This window comes from Carex rostrata, chromosome 18 (genome assembly GCF_964058835.1).
Source record: "Carex rostrata chromosome 18, lpCarRost1.2, whole genome shotgun sequence".
Classification (NCBI taxonomy): domain Eukaryota; kingdom Viridiplantae; phylum Streptophyta; class Magnoliopsida; order Poales; family Cyperaceae; genus Carex; species Carex rostrata.
Window position 1 is genome coordinate 1,143,753 of NC_135935.1, and position 12,173 is coordinate 1,155,925.

A 12,173-nucleotide genomic window follows, 5' to 3' on the forward strand; every position below is an offset into this window, starting at 1 on the left:
ACCCTCTGGCGGTCACTTCTCCTTGTTTAAATTAGTAATTAAAATACTTCACTCGACCCTCTGGATAGATTTAAAGTAGTTACCAACCTTTAAACAATGTGTTGGTTTTAGTTCCATTGATTACGTCTAGTTGAATGCAGTTGATTCATACCCTTGTACCCTTGTTTAAATTAGATTTTGCTACATGCCAAAACATATACCTAACTATAACCCTTGTTTAAATTAGTAATTATTTGTGAGAATCTGAATCTTGGTTTTGTTGTTCTGACACTAGTACTAGCAGTTACCAGTGCATTCTGGTCACTGGTACACTGAATTTGGATTTTCAGGACTTGTTTGAAAAATAATTGTAGTTTGGTGTGTTCTATGCAAAATTCCTCAAAGGGCCAAATTTTTTTTTTTTTTTTTTACACTGGTACACTGGAATATATCATGTCTTAGTATGCAGACTCTGTACAACCTGAAATTTATTATAGATTAAATTCAGATTGTTCATTTTGTTAGTTCAAAGTTAAATTTATATATACAACAAGTTAAGAGACAAAGCATTATGTTTCCAAAATTGTGCCTAAGTTATTATTTGATAAAACATCCCTTTTTCTTATTTTTTTACATAAAATCATTTTTTTTGATGATTATGGCGATCTTTATGTCATTCATCCAATTAAATACAGATTGGCATCATCAATACTAGAGTAACATGTTTCTTGTAATGCAAGAAGACAGCAATACAAACAACAACAACACAAGAAATATTAAGTAACATGTAGTCCAAAACAGCACAAGAAAATAAGTAACATTGAAATACTTCTAATAAGTGACATAGTGATACAGTGACATGAAGCTGTAGAAAATAAAATTGATATCCTCATATAATTAATTACCACAAAAATTATATACAACAATTATCCAAAATATGTAAATTCAAGATATAAAGAAATCCAATAGGCTTGAATGGACTCCAATAGGTGAGGACAATGACAATACACGATTCAAATAATCAATCTTCAATCAAGGAGCAACACTCAATTTAATAATACAATGACAAATTTCTTAATTTTTTTCTCCTATAACCTTCAATCAAGGAACAACATTCAATAATAATATAATAACAATTATTTTCTCCACTCTCAACAAATTATTCGACCTAAACAATCATACCACTGTGTGTTCATACCGCGGGAAGAAAACCTTGAGGCCCATCAACTGGCTAACTGGGCGCGTGTTCTGCAGTTCTCATACACAGGACATACTTATCCCATCTTCTCGCCTCTTCAGTGGCAAATAGAGCAGGAGAACTAATCTTTATGTGTCTTACAATAGAGATAAGAAAGAGGGCTTAGCACCTTTCTTTAACACTTGTTTTTCCCTTTTTCTTTGGCTCTGTACCTTTGGTAACCTGCTTAAGCAGGGTGTAATTCTGCCCTGATGAAATAAAACGCCCAAGGGCATTTCCACCAAAACAAAAAAAAAAAATTTATTTTCTCCACTCTCAACATGGCAGTTTTATCACCCTGCCTTTCCAATTGCCTTCTTCATTTCACATCACTTGCACGACCCCATCATAACGAGACATCAGGCTCAAGACCTTTAGAAATCATATAAAGTCAAAATTCCAATGCCTATCCAATTTCACCATCCTTGCACAGCTCCTCAATAAGTGGGCAATAGGTCATGGCATCAGTATCAAGCCCTTTGAAAATCATGACATCATTGCCTTCTCAATTTCACTTTTCTTGCACAGACCAACCATAAGAGTGTTGTAGGTCACGACATCAGGCTCATGCCCTTTGGAAACCATGAAATCTAGAAGATCTAATAAAATTAAATAAAATCAATCAAGTATGCCAACAAAATTAAATAAAATCAAAGTAAATAAGGTTAACTTCAGAGCTGTGTTCTTATGTATCCAACTCATTCTCAAACTATCTTAACTTGACCAGCCATCAAAACGACCTAAGAGATTCTTAATACATTTGATGCGAGGCTCTTAACTGTTTTTTCTTATCTCAGTTCTATGACAATAAATTTCATAGTATCACTGATCCAAATTGAAGTGATGACAAAATTAAAACTAACCTTGAGAAGAGAAAATTAAAACATGTATTTTGATTTTAAGCATGAATTTCTGGCTGGTTTGTCACTTTTATATTTTTATTTATACCAACTTCATGCTTTTGATGGCTGGTATCAAGGTTAGAATTCATATGTATTTTGTATAGAATATGAGATACTACTTCATGCTATAAATCAGAACTGAAATTGAAGTAATTTCATAGCATCGCTCATCCAAATCAAAATATATGTCAACAGCCCAAGACAAATTATTTATTATGGTTGGTCTCTATAAATTCGAAGTGAATTTATAGTTCGTAAGTACAAATTGAATCTAACATTGAAACAAACCTTGAGAAAAAATCACAGCGGTCGAGTGGCGGGTGATGCAGTAGTTGCGATTCTGAATCCATGGGAGAGAGCGCACGCAAAGCACGCGGGAGAGAGAGCATGCGAAGGATCAAGGAAGCAAAAGCACGCCACGCCGCAAAGCATGCGCAGTGCGAGGGAGAGGGAGAGCAGGCGACAACAACAAGAGAGAGAGAGGGAGGAGGTGAAGAGACGGAAGGGAGAGATGAATCTTAGTGGGTTTAATGAGCTAATCGGGCCTACAATTGATAGATCCAGTTAGATTGAGGGTGCTTCGTTAATCAAGCTAGTGCGAAAATTGATGCAATCCAACGTTTGAGACTGCCCATCGGACGGGACCTGGTCCGATGGGCATCGGACACCCCCCGCTCCCGTTTGGGGGAGGATGTGAATTTTTTTTAATGAGTGGGATCGTGTTTTTTCTTTTCCCTTGAGGGGGACAGATTTGTGAAATCTTTAATGGTCCTGGATTACATAGACAAGAGAAATTAGTCACAAGGTTATTAATTACATCACATCACATAACGTTATGTTACGTCATAATATTGTGTACGTGTGTCGATCATATGACGTAGTTGTTTTTTATCATCTTAATCATATCACATCATACAAATTGGCTCGATCACACAACGTTGCGTGACCACTTTTTCAACATTATTTCTTAATTATAATTTATTTTATAAAAATTTCTTATTTTTTATACATTTTGTTATTATTTTTTTAACTAATTTAAATTTGAAAACGATAATTAAACACAATAAGTCACGTCACGCGAATAATTACGTCATTTGTGGTTACGGCGTAAAATTGTCATGCTCCTACGACCGAGCTAGGGATGCGACAAGAGAATCATGACACTCTCGCATTCATCCACGTCTGATCAACCTACGTTGCCAACAAAAACAAACAAACAGAAACAATACATAATGAACTACAAAACTCAGTAACCGGTTATTTAACAATGCGCTTACAGTTTTGAATTACATGCATTCAAACATCTTCCTATTTTAAATATTTGCCACACTTATTATGCTTCTTGTTTATTAGTGTCTGATTCTAGAATTAAATTGCAGATTAATTTAACAAAAATTATGTTTCAATGGTTTTTAAAAGAAAATGATTATAAGAATAACAAATTTTAGATATTAAAGTCACCAACTTTTAAAAGTATTGATTATTCTATAAGATTTTATTTTGTTTAGTGTATTGTTGGAAACTCCATCTAACTAAAAATAATTATATGCTACAATTTAATGAAGTAAAAATAAGATAAAAGGCAAAGTTTCAACTATTTAAATTTTTTAATTACCTAATTAACTAAAACTATAAAATAATTATATTGTTTTGCAATGTTACAGTCTGTGTAGCTTGCTTTCATCAACCAAAATTCAAAAGTTATCATAGAAGTCAAATAAATGCAACTAACTAGTCCGTTGCAGTGTTGTTAAAAAAGGCCGTTTAAGCTGGTTAATTGGTCAATTAGTCATTGACAGCGATCAAATTGTTAAGGATTTTTCTAATTAGTTGATTAATTATTTTTATTATGGTTGATTATTTTTTATTTTTTTTCAATTAATCGCTTGGCGGTACTCTGTCCGTCCGACGAGCGTATACCATTATTTACAACACTGGTCCGTAGGGGTGTTCATCAGTTCAGTTCGGTTCAAACCAAATTATAATAGGCAAATCAAAGTTTTATTTGGTTTTAGTTGAACCGAACTAAAATAGAAGATGAACCAAATCGAACCGAACCAAAATAAAATAAGAAGTGAACCGAACAAACTAAAGCAAATTTCGATTTGTTCAGTTGTACCGAAATAAGATATAAATCATAAAAATAAAATATTTTAAAATTTATAAAGATGGATTTGAAATTGTGTTTGATTCGGTTTAACCGGTATTAAATCAAACCAAACAATATACATTATGTTACAATTTTTGAATTTTTTAAACGTTTGATTTAGACGGATGAATCAAACAAGATTTTAAAAAATTCAAACGTTTAAAAAATTCATTTAACTGGTTTTTAAAATTTTTAAACTGAATCAAACTATTAAACCGGTTTTAAAAAATAACCCGAACCAATTCATTTAACCGAAAAAAAAAAAACGTTTAAACCTGATCCAATGAACACCCCCAGTCTACACAGCCCCAGAGTGCTTCATTGTCCTTAATTATCAGCATCGAAAGATTTGGAGTCTGGTGTGTATCTCTAATTTCACTTTCTTAATCCTTTGATTAATAATATTTGACGGTTGACATTCAGAAACGAAGCGCGCATTCACATGGTAACCAAAATTTGAGCTCTCTTGGAATTTTCAGATGCCACTCCGCTGCTCTCCAAATAGGAGAACAGAACTCTGTTATTCAAAATCTAACCATTGATTTTTCTGTTGCACGAATTTCAACACAGATGAACGGTTGAATTTGAGATAATAGGATCCTGCTCTCCTATTTGTAGAGCAGCGGAATTGGCTCCTGGAATTTTTCCTCTGCAGTCCGTGCATGGACAAGAGGAGAAGTTCATTATTCCAAATTTAGATCCTGAAACCCCTTGTCTCTGTATAAAATCGAGTACAAAGATCATCTAAAAATAAATAAGTAAACAGAAGAAAAAAATATTATGATTGTGGTAATAGAAGTGGCACAACGGTTTTATTATTTGTCAGGAACTTTTTATCATAACTTATTAATTTCTCTGTGTTCAGAATTCAGTTAAGATATCTTATTATTATATTAATTTATAGCTATTGTTAAGTGCTGATCAGCAGTGTAATCTGCAAACCTGATCAAGGAGTTATAGACATCTCTGGTTTAACTCTTGAATGGAGACGAATATAAAGCATAAATCTTTGTCCGATTAATTTCTTCTGACAAGTATACGGGGGATACTGGTCTACTGGATAGTGACTGCCGACTGGCAAGGTTAACCATCTATATATATATATATAGGTCGCAATCAAATTAGAAATGTATCAATCCAACACTAATTGTTAAATCCATTCTTATTTCTCTCTTTCCTTTCATACTTTCTTTGAACTTCTATTACATTGAACGATTCAATCTGTTTATACCAGTGTTCTAATTAAATAGTGCGCTATAGCGTTTTTGGACCCTAAACTGTAAGCTATGGCATAATAATGCGCTATTTGAGCTACGGACGCTATAGCAGTCCGCTATAGCGCATAGCGTGTAGCGCAAATAGCGCCCGCTATGCAACATTTGCTGTTTTTTTTTTCAATTTATATGAGCTTTAAATAAAGGCTCAGATTGGATTTTAACCGTATTTTTTTTTGCAATTGATGTACTAAGCTTTATATTAAACTATTAAATATTTAATGAGAGATTCATCAAACGAAATCAAAATATGGAAGCTACAACGCGCTATGCAACATGAGTTTTTTTTTTCTTTTCAATTTATATGGGTTTTAAATAAAAGTTTAGATTAAATATATTAAGATATTTCTTGAAATAACAAAATGATACTTACTATACAGTAGTTTGAATATTTTGAATATATTAAGATAGTTAATTATGTCATGATGTCTAGGTTATTTTGACATTTAAATAGAAAAAAAGATAGATTATGTCATGATGCTGAATATATTTTGAATATAAAAAGATTGATAGTTTATGATATTAGTTTACTATGGATATTTTGAGTCGCAATTTGGACTTTGTATTGGTTCAATATAAATATTATAATTTTTTAATCAATTTGATATTATTTATTGTTCTATGAGACTTAGATAATGTTGATATTTAGTACAAATATAATTTTTTTTTTTTAAAAGAAAAGAAAACGGTATGTAGCATAACTTTCGCTATAGCAACGCTATTCGTTATAGCTTTTTTTGTAGGCTTCCCACTATGACGCGATAAACGCTATTTAGAACCTTGATTTATACATGTGGCTTAGTTGCTCATAGTTTGTGAGTTCAGCCTGTCTTGAGAAAATTATGAATAGATGTTCTGTAGTCATATACTCATATATAAATATATAATATTTGAAACTATATTTTATTTTTGAAAAAAATTAGGGTTTTTTTTTAAAACTTTAGCAAAGGTTGAGAAGTTGTGAGGGAAAATTGAACTCTCGATCTTTGAGTAACCAATAATTTGTAGGACTTTCTTCCTAGCCAACTGTGTTACATCCCTTTCTCAATTAGGGTGTTTTTATTTTATATTAATCTTGATTTATTATAGAATGTTGGTGTTCCGAAATGAGAACTGCGGATCACGATGGGGAAGAAATTAAGAGAACAACTAAAAAAATAAAAAAAGGAAGATGAAGGAAAGAAAAATAAAATGAAATAAAATAATGAAAATGACAACTAACCTATATACCCTTTCATAAAATATGAATGCTAGACTTGTTATCTTGCTTAGTATAATAGCAGAAAGTTAATTCAAAGTCGATTAATCGAATCGTTTTGAACTGTCGGTAATCCAAAATCGATTCTCCAAATCTGAATTGAAACTTGGTCTATTTTGAGAATTCTTTTTGAAAAATAATTATTAAATAAATTAAAGTTTTTGTTTTTTGTCAAAAATAGATACAACTTTTTATAAATTAAATGTCCTAGAAAGATCACAATATTTTCTGGATTACCTAGAAGTGACTTTTGAACTGGGTTCAATAACTCAGAATCTAAACATTTTTTTTTTCAATAACACAAAGAAATATATTAATTTTTCTTACATCAACGAAAATCCGACCTGAAAAATATTGATCCGGGTTATTTGTTGTAGTCTTTCTAATAAATCAAATTATATTGTATTCCATCTATTTTCAAAGAAATATACTCAACATTTCTAATATTTTAATACAAAAAATAAAAAAATTAGAAATTTTTGTTAAAAAAAAAACAACAACTTTCCGGTTAGTGATTAACCGGTTACATTTGTTGAGTTCGGAAATCCATTGACCAGACATTTGTTCCAAATCCGGTTATTGGATAACCGGTTTGGGTAATTTTCAAATTTCAGTCGGGATTTGGATATTTTTTTAAATTTTATTTATTTTTTGGATATAAATAAAAAAATCGGCTATTGAAACATTTTAAATTGACTTCTTATCAATAAAAAATTTCATCTCTTTTTTAAATTAAAATACTTTCTTACTTCCTCTTATGTGTTTTAAATTTGAAACTTTTAATTTAATTAATTATCTAGTTCTATTTGATAGTTGAAATACATATTCTGCCTTATTTTTAAATAGACATATCCATTTAATTTGCAATAATCCGTTTATTTATCTGTAATTATACCTTCCACCAAATGCGGAAACTTCAGTGGACAATTTGAAATCATAGAAAAACATGCAAAAATACAATTTCAATACAAGAGAAAGAAGTAGATCCAATGTCCATGGAACCTACTTTTGGGTTCAATGGACTCTATAATCATCTGATTTGCTTTAAGATCTGTGTGCATGAAAATTAACACGAGTGCACACAAATATTAAAGTGAATCACACATATATTAAAGCGGATCAAATGGTCTTGAAGCCCATTAAATCTAAAGTAGTTCCATAAGTATCGGACCTACTCTGCAGTGCCATCACAAAACGGTTAGCGCTAGACATAATATTAGAGAAAGGGATGGAGTGCTACAAGTCAAATGAACGTTCCATTTAAAAATTGGAAAAAACAAGTATTTAAACTATTAAATAGAACTAAACAATACTTTATATGAAGTGGAAACGAAAATAAGAAATATTTAATATAATATGGAGAAATAAAAATTTGAGTGTTTTGGTTGAAAATTAAACAATGTTTCAATGAATATATATACTGGTAATTCTTCTTAAAATGAAACTCAAATGGCACGGTAATTTAATCAGCTCAATCCAATTTGATCTCAAAAAATAAAACAAAAAACAAAGAAAGAAACTCATCTGCAACTCCAAAATCGAACTTACTTTTTTTTAATTGTTCAGAACTTCAGATCATTCGAGCATAAAAAAAGTACGAGATTTAAGCACTGCAACTGATTCAGTAAGAAATTTGTTAGATTGTTTAAAAAAAAAGTAAGAAATGCGTTAGGCACTGGAAGTCTGAAATGATCTATTGCTTTCAAACTGATATCTGAAATATTACATTGCTCGAACTAAAATTTTGCATCAGTATTTGTTCATACTCTTATTAGGAATACTACAAGAATCTGGTGAGTAGTTGTGAGCAATGATTAATTCAGAATTTTTGTCAAAGTTAAATTACTAATCGGGTTTAAACTCATTAACTTATCAGTACAATATTTATATTCGTATAATCCACTTTTATAATACAATAAAAGCATACAAATATAAAAAAAGGTTAAATTGTAAATTCCAATATTAAACAACAAATAATACTCTACATACATGATTAAATAAATTAACAATTAAGAAGCAAAGAAAATATTTGAAACCGAATCAAAACATAGATCATTATAAGATCTGGCACATAGTGAATACTTGAACTAAAAGGTAGGCATGAAGATCACATATATCTATGAAATGCCTCTCTCTTTACTATTGAGTCTAATTGATAAATGTTATTTAATTACGTTTGTGGTCTAGAAAACACATTTGGACTTTTGATGAGTTCAATTGAATTGAAATTGTCTGAAAAGTTAAATGTCATATGTAATAAATTAATGAGTTCCACTGTCAAAAATTTCTTCACTTTTCTCATTTTTTTGTTTACGATTTATGTTCTCCAGTTAATTTCATGCACCCAAAGCAAAGGTATTTCTGAACAAATAATATATAGGCACTCCATGATAACATGAGTTGGCACATGAAACAATTAATACTAATACTAAAAAATTTCAAATTAAAAAATATACAAGTGGTTTATGGACCTTCATAGATTCACTCCCAGCTGTGAAGATAAAATGTTTATCAGTGTTAATTAATATTTTTGCGGATACTTAATTTCATTGGTAATAGTAATATCTTTGAAAATAATAATTTATACTCACATATTCTTGTAGTATTCACCGCCATTTCATGGATACGAAAAGGTAAAACTTTAATATAATTAAATTTATAAGAATACCTGCGGACTATTTCATAGAAGGAAGCGTCTAATTGTCCATAGCTTTTTGTCCATCATTTGTCCACAGCTTTGACTTGTACGAATACTGTAAAATTACTTCTACATACTGTATAATTATACAATATATCACATAAAATATATCAGTTAATCACAGAACATCTAGCAACTATTTGAATTGGTCTCATGATAGTTAGAAAAAAATTGCAACTTGCACAACAGGACAAAAAAAAATGTACTTTCAAACTGTACTTTCGGAAATTACAGTTATAGGAAGTTATTGGCAGTTAGAGTTAGTTATTAGCGGTTATTGGCAGTTAGAGTTAATTATTAGCGTCCGCACTGGGTTGAATCTTGTATACTGTAAAATTGAATCTTGTATACTGTAAAATTGAATCTTGTATACTGTAAAATTGAATCTTGTATACAGTAAAATTTTCAATTGAATCTTGTATACTGTAAAATTGAATCTTCTACATAGTAAAATTTACAATTGAATCTTGTATACTGTAAAATTGAATCAGCAGAACTGTAAAATTGAATCTTGTATACAGTAGAATTTTCAATTGAATCTTGTATACAGTAGAATTTTCAATTGAATCTTGCATACTGTAAAATATATATTGTAAAATTGAATCTCGTATACTGGAAATTTTCAATTGAATCTTGTATACTGTAAAACAGTTAGATGAGAGTGGATAAGGTTGTGGACAAATGATGGATAAAATCCAGTGGACAGAAACCTTTTCTCGTAGAATGATAGAATTATGGAGATACTACACAACGACATTAAATTGGTCAAACGGAGGTAGGTCAAGGAGTTAGTACGGAGAGACTATCGAGTTAATGCTTAGTGGGGAAAGATTTGTAGGAAATTGACATTTAGGAAGGCCTGTGTTGGTCAAAGGAACTTGGGATGCAAGAAAATGTTGTTTCATCAACTTTAAACCAGCCAGGTCAAAATGATCACTTACGTACGGGTTTCTCCGTAATTATTTCGAATTATTTTTGTTAATACATGCAACAATTCTAGTTTTAAACTTCGACTAAAAGATGTCTAATTTTTTAATGTAGAAATTCTATAGTTTTCACTTTTGATTGAATTTATACATTCAAACAACTAAAAAAACTAAAAAAAAAAAAAAAATCAAATTACTTAATTTTTTTTTAAAACATGACTTTACTTAATACCACTTAAAACATGCCTTCGCAAAATAGATAGTCTTACTGCTTCGGTCTTTATAATCCTAAATAATATATTTTTTTTTAATTACATTGGAGGTATAAATAGAAAAGGGAAAGTCAATCATTTGATTAGGAGCATATAATTGATTTAGTGGCCGTGAAAAAATGGGTCAGAAGAGTCAGAAAGACCATGGTTGTAACTTGTAAACATTTTGTGCTTCTACTACATTGGGCTGTAAAATTTTAAGAAAGCTAATATTCACAGAATTATTTTTGCCATTAACACAAATGTACGGAATGATTTTCTCAAATAACATATTCTCGCTTCATTAATGTTTAGATTTTGTTTCTTTACACCATGTTTGGATGGAGAGTAGAGGAAGGAATAGGAGGTTAAGAATAGAAGGGAATGGAATGGAATAGAAAGGAAGATTAACATATTTAACCTCTTCGTGTTTGGATGATTAATGAGAGAAAATAAATGTAACTTTCCTTTCCGTCTTATTTTTTGTTTGATTGACTAAAATTTAGGAGGTTAATGAGAAATTCGGTGACTGTTGTAGGTTTGAGAAAAAAATCTTGTATGAGAATTATATATATAAAATATAGGATTATGCATTTGTGTTATTTTTTCTAAAAATATTTGTAACAAAATTTCTTTCCATCCGTTACACCCCAATTTGGAAGGAAAACCGATTCTATTAATTATAATGATACAAGGTTAAACCTTTCACCTCCTATACCCTTCACCTCCGACATAATTTTAACAACCAAACACGATTCAACGGAAAGTTTTTGTTTCTTTCCATTCCCTCCCTTCCTCTACTCTCCATCCAAACAAGGTGTTAGTATCATATCCAGTTAAATCGAGAAAGATTTTTTGGTTGAGATTATTTCTTTTTAAATTAACTTAAATTATATATTTAAATTACACTCATAAGCTATATCTCACTTAATGATTTAATAATTTAATTATATATTTAAATATTATAATTAAAATATATTTGAAATTCTCCCTTATTGGTAGAAATTTGGTGAAATTTCAAATATATTTTGTATAATAGACTATGAATCAAAACATGAAGATTTGGCACATAGTGAATCAGGTAATTTTCTTCTTCTTTTCTAATTTTTGGTCACAATTCTATTTGGTTCTCAATCTCTTCGAATCAGGTAATTTTTTTCTTCTTTTCTAATTTTAATTTTTAGTTTAGATTAGGAATAAGAGTAGGAGTAGGTGTAGAATTAGGAGTAGGATTTAGAATTTAGGGTTTAGATATGTACCAAACTTAGTTATTGACCAAAATAATTAGTTATGGACCGAAATAATTAGTAATTGTCCAAAAAATTAGTAATTATCCAAAAAAAATTAGTTATTGACCAAAATAATTAGTTATGGACCGAAATAATTAGTCATTGACCAAAATAATTGTAAATTCTAATAAAACCAAAATAGAAAATACAGCATGGCATCTACAAGAGATACACCTTCTTCCAGTCGAGGTGCAACCCCTATACCTACTC